The sequence below is a fragment of the Amphiura filiformis genome, chromosome 16 (genome assembly GCF_039555335.1).
Source record: "Amphiura filiformis chromosome 16, Afil_fr2py, whole genome shotgun sequence".
Taxonomy (NCBI): Eukaryota; Metazoa; Echinodermata; class Ophiuroidea; order Amphilepidida; family Amphiuridae; genus Amphiura; species Amphiura filiformis.
This window is the reverse complement of record NC_092643.1, coordinates 32,999,720-33,013,297: the sequence shown is the minus strand read 5'-3', so window position 1 is coordinate 33,013,297 and position 13,578 is coordinate 32,999,720. Positions and strand designations below refer to the sequence as shown.

Sequence of the window (13,578 nt, the reverse complement as noted above, 5' to 3'; positions counted from 1 at the left end):
TGCATTACATAAACATGTGTAGTGAAAAACTACTGGAGAAAACATCACACATTTTTACTATTAATACCTTTTTTAATTTGCAGCTTAAAGGGGATCATAAAATTATTCTTGAATATGAAGAAATGTGATTTTTTTGTGGGTGTCGGAGAAACCCACTGTAAATTCCCATTCCAATTCGCATTAAAAAAGTTCATTTCAAGGCATGGATTTAAAAAAAATAATAAAAATAAAAAACCGCATTTCGCATTTGACTTTTTAGACCTGCTAAAAAGGAAACAAACATGGTTTTTTTTGGCCTTACACAGGTATGTTGATAAAATACTCAGTGCTGTGGCCTTCCAGTCTCCACTTTGATCCCGACTTTGTGTTGCATGCAACGCGACGACTTTATCATGAAATGCTCCATCCTGCTGTAATGTTGTATGTCGGCTTTACTACATCGACCGGCCAATTAAGCTCATTTAATACTCCATCGCTTTGGGACGAGCGATTGGTATTTGACGAATGAGCTAGCGCGCTTTTCCCAAAGCAACAAAAAGTGCTCTATCTCATTGGTTGAAACTAATCGCTATTGCCCAGCGATGCTTAAATTTATGCGACCCTAATCATGCGATGTTTAAGTTCAAGCAGCAGGTGATGTTATTCACGCATACATGCAGTGCAGTGATGCTGACGGAATCTACCATTAACCAACAGTGCAGTTTTTGACGGTATTTATACAAAATATTTATTTTCCATGAATTAGTGTTTGCTGTACACGTTGTACAAAAATTATTAATGTACTGGACAAGCTGATGCATGTACAATGTGTTTACAAGTAAGTAAGCTTAAAAATCATCACATTCACAGACAGTCACAGACTCTCACGTCACTGGTTACCACTACCAGTAGTACAGAGAAAGCATCAATAAAATGACGGGAATTAATTTTTAATGTGTGTTGTCTTGATCGAGAATAGAAGTCTATAATCAAATTAAGTAATTCTTGGCCAAACTGGAACACTGTGAACGCTAGTGGCTCCGCGATAAACACACGCGAATTCATATACCGCGGACAGACTCACTACAGTACAGATGAGAAGAAAGTATACACACGCCTTACACTGCGTACACGCTTAGTACACAACAGGGACACAACACGCATGTTCCAGTTTGGCCAAGAATTACTTAATTTGATTATAGTTAGTGGGGATTTATGCACTTTTCAGTTTCCCACACGTTTGAATGGGAATTGGATTGCGTACTTTCCCCCCGGGGAGGGCACTCAAATTTTTTTTGGTAGGGGTGTGCCACCGCCAGTTTTGAACTCGAGGTCTAAGGAACTGATCGGCCGGCCAAAAGGGGGTCTAGGGAACTGATCGGCCGGCCAAAAAGGGGGTCTTGGGAACTAATTAACCAGCCAAAAAGGGGGGTCTTGGGAACTAATTAACCAGCCAAAAAGGGGGGTCTTGGGAACTGATCAGCCGCCAAAATCTGGAAATGGTCTCGGAACTTAAAGCCATGCAGGCCAAACCAGGGCTCAATTTGGTTGCGTTTTTGCCACAGATTTTTGAAGGAATCAATTTCACTTTGAATTGTACATTAAATTATTAAATCAAGAAAACCATCAATGTAAAATTGGTCTGGGGTGGCCTACGATGGAAATCTCAGCAAAGCAAAACAGCATTCGGATCAAAATTACTAGACCCTGCAGACCTACCGATAGCCTACTGATAATTATAGCAGCAGCGAGCAGCATTACATAAAAGCCCACCATAAGGCGTGGCAAAGTCGATTTTGAGTTTCCCGTCGCCCGCCCGCACTTCATAAAATAAAAATAAAAACTTATCATTTTTGCAAAAAAACGATGTAAATCCGTGCATTTTTAGTGGAAAAATCAAATTCAAAACATCGATTTCGCTACCGGCAGTAAACTCATTGCGGCCGGTTTATTGGCGTCTGATAGTGATAGCCTAGATCCTGTAGGCCCGGTTCGCAACGCTTTGTAAATATGTTGACGTCGCAGTCCTTTTCCACTGGACTGACAGGCTAATAATGTTGTCATTGGCAGATCAATGATTCTACAGTGCTGTTCGCGAAATCGCACAATGAATAGCGATGTTTGTGCGAATTAAAAAAAAATATATTGATTCTGTTATTTTTGGATTTATTTTCATAAATATCAATCATATATTTTAAAATAGTACTTGTATCGTTTTACATTAATTTGACTGTACAAAATGGCAAAATTTATATATTTCAACTCTGCTCTATTGTGACACTGTTGCACGAAATATGCGGTCGAACAAAAATATTTTTCAATGTCTGATTTTTTATTCTACAGTGCTGTTTGTGACTTTGCACAATATTGTTGTTTGTGGTAATTAAAGAAATAATATATATTAATACTGTTAATTTTATTTGTTTTCCCGATTGATCAATTATTTATTTTTAAATAGTATTCGACATAGTTTTAATTTAATTTAATTACAAAAAGAGCAAAAAATTATATATTTCAACTCAGTTGTGTTTTTGACATTGCTGCAAGAACCATGCGGTATTCAACATCAACAAAACACGCATGGGATTTTCCCTTTAATTTTGTTGGCGCAAGATTCGATAGTGGAGTTGTAAAGCTTACCAATTCATGAATTGCAATTGTTTCGTATTTTGATTTCAATTTGATGGGAATGTGCTGACGTTTGTATTAAAGATTTGTCATACGTATATCAATTAAGATATGCGATAGTGGAATTGGTATCAATTTTGACCTTGCAGCCTCTTTGCAAGTTTATATCTTTAGTTAAGTGGCATATTTTCTAATTTCCTGCAGACGTGAAAGATGAAGGTCGGCCGCCATCAATAATATTTTGGGACATTAATAGGTTTTGATAACACTTTTCAATCACGACACTAAAAAATTCTCTGGAGCCCCCCGTTAAAAAATATGACCACCCCCTAAAAATCGCTCCAAAATCACCTAAAATATGTTTTAAAAAGCAGTTTTTCATCGCATTTCAAAGAAATATTGTAAGAAACTACATAATTCAACAGGTCCCAAACAAATTGGCATTGAAAATACATATATTGGTGAATCTCCTCACAAATTTGCAGAAGCCAGCAATTTCATTAAGGTGGATTTTTCATAAACTCAATATAGCCATATTTTCAAAATGTCGAAAATGAGAAAAAATGCAAATTTTACCTAATTTCTAACTTAATTATTGCCTTTATTCAGGCTGAGTTTGATATGACCTTTTAGATAAACATTTCCCATCCTTTGACTATAGGAAAATGCTTTTTCTATTGTGGGATCTTTTTCCAATTTATTATGAGGGGTCTTTAAAATATTGCATTTTGCATTAGTTCGTAAATCAACAAAATCAAAATGAGCATATTAATATTGTCTAATACTATGTACAATCTGTATTAATCAGAAAGAAAATATTATATAACATCAGTATGTAGATTATTAATAACAACTGAGTGCAAGTTTTTACCTAGAAGTGACTTTTTAATGTCCAAATATCCCATTTTGGCTGTATTTGGTCAATAATTTACATTCATATATGCCTACATACATGGCGCTACCTAACGGCGCTTGATTGTTTGAGACTAAACAACGGCGATATGGCCCAGCGTTTAGGACCGGCTGATCTGCGTGAGGGATTTCAGTTGGAGAAATAATGGTATATGATGAAGAAATAGTATAGTATCACAAAATGTTCTGGTATAAGCGTGGTTTTCATGAATGAATCCCTAAATTAAATTTGATGATGCGTGAGAATTTGTTAGATTTTACTACATCCACTTGGTCCCATTTGGTACAATAACCATTTGGTCCTATTTACCATTTAGACCAAAACCCAATAGTCTAGGGACCGTTCACAAACACTTGTGGGGGGGGGGTGATGCAAATCGCGAACATTTTTCGACTTTTTGACATGAAAATTATGGGTCAACCCCATAGAAACCTATTTCGTTTTAAAGTTTGGAGTGACAGATAACTCATACTGGCCCATGTCCCATGCCTGTGGCACCCCGGTGATGCATGATGAGCCTATACCGGTTATATTATTTATATACCTTGTAAAGACCGGAAAAGAAGAACAAATAGCCCGGCAAAATGTCACTTTCAATACATGCAGGCCGCATATGTCTTCTTCTTAATTTTTTGGGTACACTATATTTTATGAATGTAGTATATTTATACACGTGCCCGTCTCATTTACATATATTTACAGCCCGTAACCAGTTGTAGACGTTTTTTTGATGAATTGGCAAATACACGACATAGTATTAGATTATAACTGGTTATTAGACGGTTAATAGACCAAACGGTTATTAAATCAAAGGTAATTAGGCCAGATTGTTAAGGGCTGGGGTATGAGCGTTTGGACAGTATTTATTGTGGGACATTAGAGCACATCAGACATATCGAATTGCATTCTGAATACGAAGAATGTCATTCTGATATCAAATAATTTTGATTTTTTGAAATTGCAATGTAATACATATTTTATGGCAAATCATTAAAAATTGATATTTTTGATATTTAACAGTACTCGAAGTAAACTTTATAAATCTGATGATTTATACTAAACGTGTATGTAGGTGGGATGAAAAGCCGACGATCAATTGAAAATTTTGACCTTTTCAGTATTGAAGATATGGATTTTTTCCTAAAACACCAAAAAAATTAGGTCTTTTGGGAAAAAAATCCATATCTTCAATATGAACGGTCAAAATTTTCAATTGATCGTCGGCTTTTCCTCCCAGCTACATACACTTTAAGAATATATCATTAGATTTATAAAATTTACTTCGAGGACTGTTATATATCAAAAATTGAAAAATATCAAATTTTTATAATTTGTCATAAAATTTGTATTATATCGTGATTTTCAAAAATGAAAATTATTTGATATCAGAAAGACATTCTTCGTATTCAGAATGCAATTCGACACGCCTGAGGTGCTCTCATGTCCCACAAAAAATACTGTCGAACGCCATAAACGCTCATTCCAGATCCCTTAATAATACTAGAATTTACGCGGTTCATAATTAAGGTGGCCCCCACCCAAAGGTGTGTAAACAACAAATAATATGCAATATGTTAATAAGCTCATTAATATCAATAAAATATATGCAAATAACATGACACAAAACTATCCACCACATCAGGCCACCATATACTACATGTATCACAAGACCAAGTTAGAAGATGATCGGTTGTTGCGTTTAAGCTGTAGAGTGGATTGATGAAAATGTAAGCAAAATATGCAAATTAGCTCATCAATATTCATAAATATCACAAAACTATACAGCTTATCAGGCCACCATATCCAATCACCAAACCAAGTTTGAAATTTATCGGTTATTATGCGTTTAAGCTGCAGAGTGGATGAATGAAAATATAGGCAAAATATGCAAATAAGCTAATTAATATTCATTGATATACAAATAACATGACACAAACTATACAGCACACCAGGCCACCATATCCAATCACCAAATCAAGTTTGAAGTTGATCGGTTATTGCGTTTAAGCTGCAGAGTGAATTAATGAAAATGTAGCTGCAAAATGTAGGCAAAATATGCAAATAAGCTCATTAATATTTATAAATATGCCAATAACATGACATAAAACTATACAGCACATCAAGCTACCATGACCAATCACCAAACCAAGTTTGAAGTTGATAGGTTATTACGTTTAAGCTGCACAGTGGATTAATGAATTTGCTTCCGCCCGGACAGCCAAACAAAGAAACAAACAACCAGTCAACCATTTGGATGATAACATAAGCCCCACATATATGTGGGGGCCAAAAATATTAGACCAAATGGTTATTAGTCTATATGGTCAGTAGACATACTGGTTAATGGACCAAACAATATTATACTAAATGGACATTAGACTATATGATTATTAGATGTGGTAATTAGCCTTTCTGGTACTAGACCTTTTGTATATACAGACTTGATATTTAGTATGGAATATTTTTTTTGCAAAATTCCAAGACTGGTCTGGAAGGGGTCTGCATTTAAACAGCACGGGCTAAATATTAATCGGGGTGTGTCGGGAGATGGTGTAACATAATTTTTTGACAGAAAATGTGCTTTCCAAATTCCATTAGTTTACATTATGGCGCTCATAATGTAGTGAATTATCCTAAAATTGCGGTTTTAAGGAGACTGAATTGGATTTTTTTTTTTTTTTTATTTCTGAATTTGAGCAACATCATTCTGTTATTATCAAATTTATTGAGGTTTAAGGTGATGTTTACTGAACCTTAATACCAATAAGTGTTCATCAGAACTGAAATGCACTTGTAATTTACCAGTTTTGAAAGTGGGAGGAGCTTTAAAAATATGGCTCTTAAAAAGTGGTACGCACTCAGAAAGTTTGAATGGCCCTTACAATCTTACTGTACACAAAGAAGCAGCGTGAGTTCATTGGACAACCAGAATTCCGTGCAGTTGTTTTTGGTACCAAAAGTTTATAACATTTGACCCCAGGGGTCATTTAAACTTTCTGAGTACGTACCACTTTTAAGAGCCATATTTTAATCTCCTCCCATGTTCAAAAATGTGTACATTGCAAGTGTATTTCAAATGTGATAAATGCCAATTGCTGACGAAGTTTAGGAAATATCACCTCAAACCCCTATACATTTGATTTTGATAATAACAGAACAATTTTGCATAAAGTCCGAAATTACAGCCCAGTCCTCGAATTTTGCGAGAAAATATTCCATACTAAATGTCAAGTCAGTAGATAAAATGGGTATTAGACCAAATGGTATTAGACCAAATGGCAATAGATCTGACACCTGATAAAGTCCCCGAATGCGTGAGTCTCACGCTCAATGAGATATTGTAAACGTACATCATTACATGTACATATTCACATTCAATTTTAGACAATGCTTGAAGTACCTGTACATGTTATTTGATAGATAACTCATATTATCAAATTCGCCTTTGAAAAGAAATGAAAATTCCATTGCATTGGTAGTAGATATTATATAAAGTATGGCGTGGTGTTTGTTTTGTTTTGTTATAAATGTGTTGTTGTTTTTTGCCTGATCTAACAGTTAACTAAATATTAGTCAATTTTATTTTAAATATGATTTATTACCTAAACAGTGTAGGCCCCCTAATGTTGGTTGCAAATTCCACTTTCTAAAATATGTTTAAAGACACAAATTCCTTGGAAAAAACAAATTCCATTAAAAAAAAACACATTCTGTTATTAGAAACATATTTCTAAAATCAGCAATCAAAATAAATATATCAATCTAGGAAATCCGAGTTTTATATCATTAGTTAGCAGGGAGATTCATATGCAAATTCCATGAAAATTAACAAATTCCACTATAATAAAAGAGCAAAATCCACATGAAAATAGTTATCAAACTTAAATCAATAATAACCTTGGTTGAGAATTGAAGCCGTATTGTGAATGTAAAATAATTAGTATGTTTATACATTGGAAAACGTTAATTGAGTCTACAGAAAAAAAGCAAAAACGGAAAATCCGCCAAAATCAACAAACTCCCCTGCAGTATAGGAAAAAAAAGTCCCACGCTAATTTAAACATATTTCAGAAGTACAACATGTTGGTTATATTATCCAAAAGGTTTGATCCAATGTTAGCCTGAATATAGCAGAAAATGTGATTTGAAAATGCTCTTATTTCGCTACTTTCAAAATTATGAAAAATCCTGTTTTTGCCCAAATTCCACGATGATATTACGTAATTATATCAAAAGAAATAAATTTTTCTGAATAGGTCATCTTATAAAGCATAGTTCAATTCCAATATGTTCAACTTTCTGTCAGACCCAGGTTATTTCAAAGGACATTTTCATGATGTCAAATGTTGTTCATTTTAAGCTGTATCAATTCTGAGGCAGGTCAAAAGAGGGCCAATTTTAGGGGGTCATGGAATTTCCCCAGGGGTCACCTGATTTTTTACTATCATAGTTGTGAACCATCTGACCTAGCTAGACTACATACCAAATATCATTGGATTTGGCTGACCTTCATCTTTCAGCTTTGTGTACAGGCCGCATGGTGCTTAGAAAATATGCCACTTAAACATCCTTTGTTGAGTGAGTGAGCGGTAAATAACAACATATTTTACACTCGCATTTTGTCATATAATGAAAGTCACGAAAATAATGAATAATGAAAAAGTTACCTCACTTGTTTTCAAAAATTATGTGACGGGAAACTCAAAATCGATTGTTCGGAGCCTAAAAACAAACCCACAAAAATATTTTTTCAGTGCCGTAACTAAAGAAAAACATTGAGGCTACATAGAACTGCCATGCATACATGACACGATTAAGTGTTAAGTATGCAGAATTTGACAACCATTCCACTATTGGCACTAAACCAGTAGATCGTAAATTACCTTTTAATTCACTGTTATGGCTAGACTGTCCCACAGTCTCGGTTCGATCCGCCTGGATAATGGAACAATACATACATGTAATTACATAATAGCCTACCAAAAGATGCCCTAGTCCTTCACCTCCCCCCCGATTCTAAATACACAGCCCAAAACCAATTCCTCTCTCTACACAAATTAGCTCAAATTGATGCCACTACACTGATCACACCTCCTATATTGAACGCTAAAATTCAGTGACCGCTCCCCACGCCGAGACTGTTCCGAATTGTTAGAGATTTCACTTCCAAATATTCGTTCAACGAAGCCTGGTGATTCTGATGTCAATTACGAAAGCCCCGCCCAGTTTCAATCCAAATATGGTAGCACAAAGCTATGCCGCGGGATGTGGCGAAGATCGGATGGGACACTTGTCAACAACTGAGAGGTATTGAGCTCAAGTGGCACGCCGCTGATAGACCCATGGTACGCGCAATAATAAAAGGCAACCACTCGACTCAGACTTAGGCCTATTGTCCATATTGCGTATTATCGTGTGCGGTTTGCAAATGTTTGCACATTATTTAGCTAGGTAAGCCTTTTCAAATATCCCCGCGCTGCCAAGCTGCGTTGATTGGTCGGATACAATATCGTTGTTTTAGCATGTTTAGTCGCTTACACAAACGTTAATGTAGTGAAAACATGGACGTGGTATATAGAAAGATTGTGTGACTCCAAATCCGTAAAAGTGAACTCCCAGCATTTTGTGGGAACTGGAAGTCAAATTGCTTACAGACTGGGAGGGTCCATGTATTGGGTTGATTTTTAATGCTATGTAATCTACATTACCAGTCGTTCTCCATGGACCCGAGGGAGGGTCTATGTTATGGCCAGCTGCAAGGACGTGTACATAATTATTTGAGGTACTTTTCCTTATATTTGGCAATTTTATTCCCAAAAGAGATCTCAAAATCATTTATTTCCAGCAAAATGTTTATCAGCTGAAGGTCGGCTGGCCTGTAACTTTTTGAGGCATATTTCGAACACTGGGCTAGCGGCTCTGAAAAAGGGGGTCGTCGTCGCCGCGGCACATACCTGTATAGTTGGTGAGCATATTTCTCCAATATTTGGTGAGCATATATTCTCCAATATTTTGAGAAGTTGACGTTGAATTTTCTATTCTATATTGTTTGGTACCGTAATAATGTCTTTTGCCAATAGTATGTTTAAAGTTGTAATTTTGTGTTTTTGATCACAAAGATCGGATATTTTTATTCCCGATTCAAATTCTGAACCCTTCGCAAGGGTGCAGAATTCGGCAGAACTTTGACGATAATTTTGCCTTTTTGGACACTAAAATGCATTTGATCCTTAATTTTGTTTGCTTGTCTTAAATTAGCAAGCACAATAAAGTTGGTACCACTTTTATAAACATTGATGAAGTTTTTAATAATTTTTTTCAAGTTTCTGACCTGCGCAAATCGTTATTGTGTATTTTCCATTGACATCCAAAAATCCAAGCGAGTCTAAGTCTAGTTATTTATTTATTATTTCCATGGTGGTCTACTGGTCTGTCATGTGTGTGATGTGATGTGCGCAAAGCTGTGTGTGTCGAGACAAGAATACCAACAGAGTCAGAGATCGGAAGCATGATAGCCTGAGCCCATTCATCGCTGTGTGCAACGTCCGGTTTAGGCATCTTTATTAAAGGCCTACCAGCCTATATAACTCAAAAACATGCCTGGCGACTTGCTCCGGGTTTTGCTGGAGCTGGACACATATACGCGATCGCTGATCGCTAGTGCATATGTGACATGATCAAGCCTTATCCAAGTAGCCCTAGGTATTCACACCTCCATCACTACGATTTCCACTGTCCTTTTCCGTACGAAGGTCTGAGACTCCTGAGCCTATCTGGTCCAGGGTACACATAAAATACCACCTTTTCTCATAAATACCACTTCCTACCATTCCTCACATGAAGATGAGACTAAAACAAAACATATTTGTCGACATGTGACTCATTCCCTTTGATCATGTCACGTATATGGACCCAAGTTCAAGTAATAAAAATAAAAATAAAAAAAAGCTTTATCCTCAATCCACTTATTCAGGCCAATGAGAAAACTTTGCTCTGAAGATACAGATAAGTCACAAATTTCGGTAACATTAAACTTCACAAAGATTTTTTTTTTTGTGTGTTTGAAAATTGGTGACGATTGAGAGACTGAAGTTCAAGTATATGTACGGTTATAATTACATATGCTGCTCCCATGCGCACGTCCGCGTAGACAGACGGACTGACAACTTTTTGTAATTAGTATTGCTAATAGTCCAGTGCCATACAGGGTGTCCCAGAAAAAATTACCGGGCAAACTAACTTGGCTGTAAGTTGAAAATTAAGCATCCAAATCAAACAATTTAAGAAGCAGGGTGTAGCCCACCTTATTTTGCAACTTACCTGTCAATTTTACTTGAATCTGTTGACCAATTGCGAAGAAATGAGCGATTACATAATGCATGCGTCAATGCAGTTCATTCCAAGTTTGATCAAAAGGCCCTTTTTCATATTCGCTCACCTCTTCCAAAGTTCTGTGTATCTCATTAAATCTAGTCCTCGTATCTATTTTATAATCTATAATGTTTTGTTTTTCATGCTTTCACCTTTGAACGTGGACGACCTGAATTCAGTCAATGAATAAGGGTAAAGCTGATGAATGAAGACATTACATCTCAAAAACTAACAACAAGCCCAACAACTCATCCCGTCTTCCAACAATGGTTTTTGATATTCCGACAGGTTGGATGGAGTGGACATAATTTTATAAATGATGGTTTAACAATGGGTTTTTAATTAACATGATAATAACTGGACAACCAGCATATAGACCTAGCTGTCAAACTAAGATTGTACTTCACTTATAGCAGTGCAGTCTATGCCCATTCTTGCCAATATGGTTGGCGAACAGTTTACTGCCCGTCAAAGGGCCTTCGTTGTCTTAAGATATGCAGAAACACACAGTGCTGTCCAGGCCCAGCAAGATTTCAGGCGGCGATATCACAGAAGGCCTCCTTGTGAACAATCAGGAACAATTTCAAAAAGTATCAGGAAAAAGGTACGAGCCTCAACCTGAATAAGGGCAGGTCACTGAATAAGGGCAGGTCAGAGAGACCAAGACTGTACGTACTTTGCACAACATAGCCGCTATCAGACAAGCCTTCCAACTCAATCCCAGAATGAGTGCAAGGCGGAACAACATAATGTCCAAATCCTCATTTAACAGGGTTACTCGTCTGGACATTTCCTTCCATCCCTACAAGATTTAAGAAGTTTGTTTACCATTTCTTGGAAATATTCCAAAAATAAGAAAGAAAACCGATATTTTTAACCAGCTCGAATTCATTCTTTATGTTGTCCAATATGTTAACATTTTCTAAACGAAGAAAGCTATTTACAAGTACTGAGTATCATGCAAGGTTTCATTTTAATATTGTAAAGTGTGTTTGTAAGAAACAGATTGGTTACGAAGAACAAGAAGGACTTCACCAAACAAAATATAAAGCATGTTAACCACTAGTGCATTGTGTTAAGTGAAGTTTCTTGCAAACTTGGAATGAAGTGAATTTGTGCATACGTTATGTAATCGCTCATTTCTTCGCAACTGGTCGACCGTTTTAAATAAAAATGACATATAAGATGCAAAATAAAATGGGCTACACGCTGCTTTTTAAATTTTACGATTGCTTAATTCTCAAGTTATGGCCTAATTAGTTTGCCCGGTAATTTTTTCTGGGACACCCTGTATATATTTGATTAATTTATTGAATCAGTAGTTATCCTTTTGCACTTGCCATTTTTAGTGCTTTTAAACAGTTTTGATGTAATCCATGTATGCAGCTGTCATTATTATTTATATAATTTATATACATGTATTTTGTATATGTGTGAGTGGGAGCATGAGGGAGTACCAGGTGTTTTGGAGTATGTTTGAGCTCAGTGATATGTATGGTGTGGCGGTGGTGTGAATTGGGTATGTGTGTGTGAGTATATTGTGCAGGTGTGGGTGGCTGTTTTCTGTGGTGGTTGGGTGTTGTTTGTATTCAGAGGTAGTCCATACAGGACCAACGCAATATTTAGCACCATAATCAACGCCGTCAGGCGTTGGTCCTTACAAATCCGTTCGCTACCCCCAGCAGTGCACCCTCATTATAATAAACAGTGACCAAAACCAAACCAGTCGATAAGTTACGTCATGAATCCAAATATGGGAAATAGTCCCGCCCATCATTCGGGCCATCATTCAACCGCATCTATTACATAACTGGAACTCTCAAGTCATCTCAAGTACTTGGCATCCCAATCGATTGATTTTGATAATGCAATCAAAGCAATACAAACTTTTGAGGTCGCTTACCAGTGCATGGAAATAGTAGATATCTACTATTTTCCATGACCAGTGTAAATCGGGCTGGTATGAATTAAATGAAGTTTTTTGTTGCTATATCAGTGCAGAGATAATGTAGGCCTAATCAGTGTTAACAAAAAGTCATTTGTATGATTCTAGGTTTGTTTTCTTTTTTTATATTTAATATTGTCACATTTGTCGATAGGCCTAACCGTGATACCATTAAAAAAGCTAAAAGAACATCAATTCTGCACACCGTTTATTTGGAACTGAACTTAAAGTCATAATGTACGATCTTATAATATGAATTTGGTTAATTTTTTTCAAACCTGATTTTATGGCATATTTGTAATGTATACACATGTCACAACTTGCATTTAAATGGAACCAGCCAAATTTGTTGTGTTTGGGTTTAACACGCAAAGTTCTACATAAAGTCATAATTCAAGAATTATGACTTTATAGAACTGCGTGTTAAACGGCCAAAATAACAAACAGTGTTTACCTCGTTATTTCAGTTCAAAATGGACAGAAGCCATTCCCGATAATTACATGTAGGGCCTATTACTGGTATTATTTCAGCATTTTGAATATATAATGACAAATTAAAAATTTGAAGAAATCGTACATTAACCCTTTAACACCAAACTGGAAATAACAGAGTGAGTAAAATAAAACAAAAGGCGATACCACTAGCAAGTCGGCCTACTGTTGAATGTGTTGATATTTCAAATGCATGTGAAAAAAAAGGAACGGAAAAAAATCACAGTATATTTCTTTAATCCCGAAGGCA

The 13,578-nt window shown here is 36.1% G+C and overlaps 1 protein-coding gene across 2 annotated transcripts in view; it reads left to right on the top strand.

Moving 5' to 3' along the window:
- Window positions 1–570: 570 nt before the first annotated feature.
- LOC140135885 (uncharacterized) overlaps window positions 571–13,578 on the top strand; it is a 52,310-nt gene continuing 39,302 nt past the window's right edge. The window contains exon 1 of one of the 2 annotated variants that reach the window (XM_072157546.1): window positions 571–710. The gene's annotated coding sequence lies outside the window, so the exon portion shown is untranslated. Of the gene's footprint in view, window positions 818–13,578 lie in introns of both variants that reach the window. The other variant, XM_072157547.1, reaches the window with a different exon arrangement.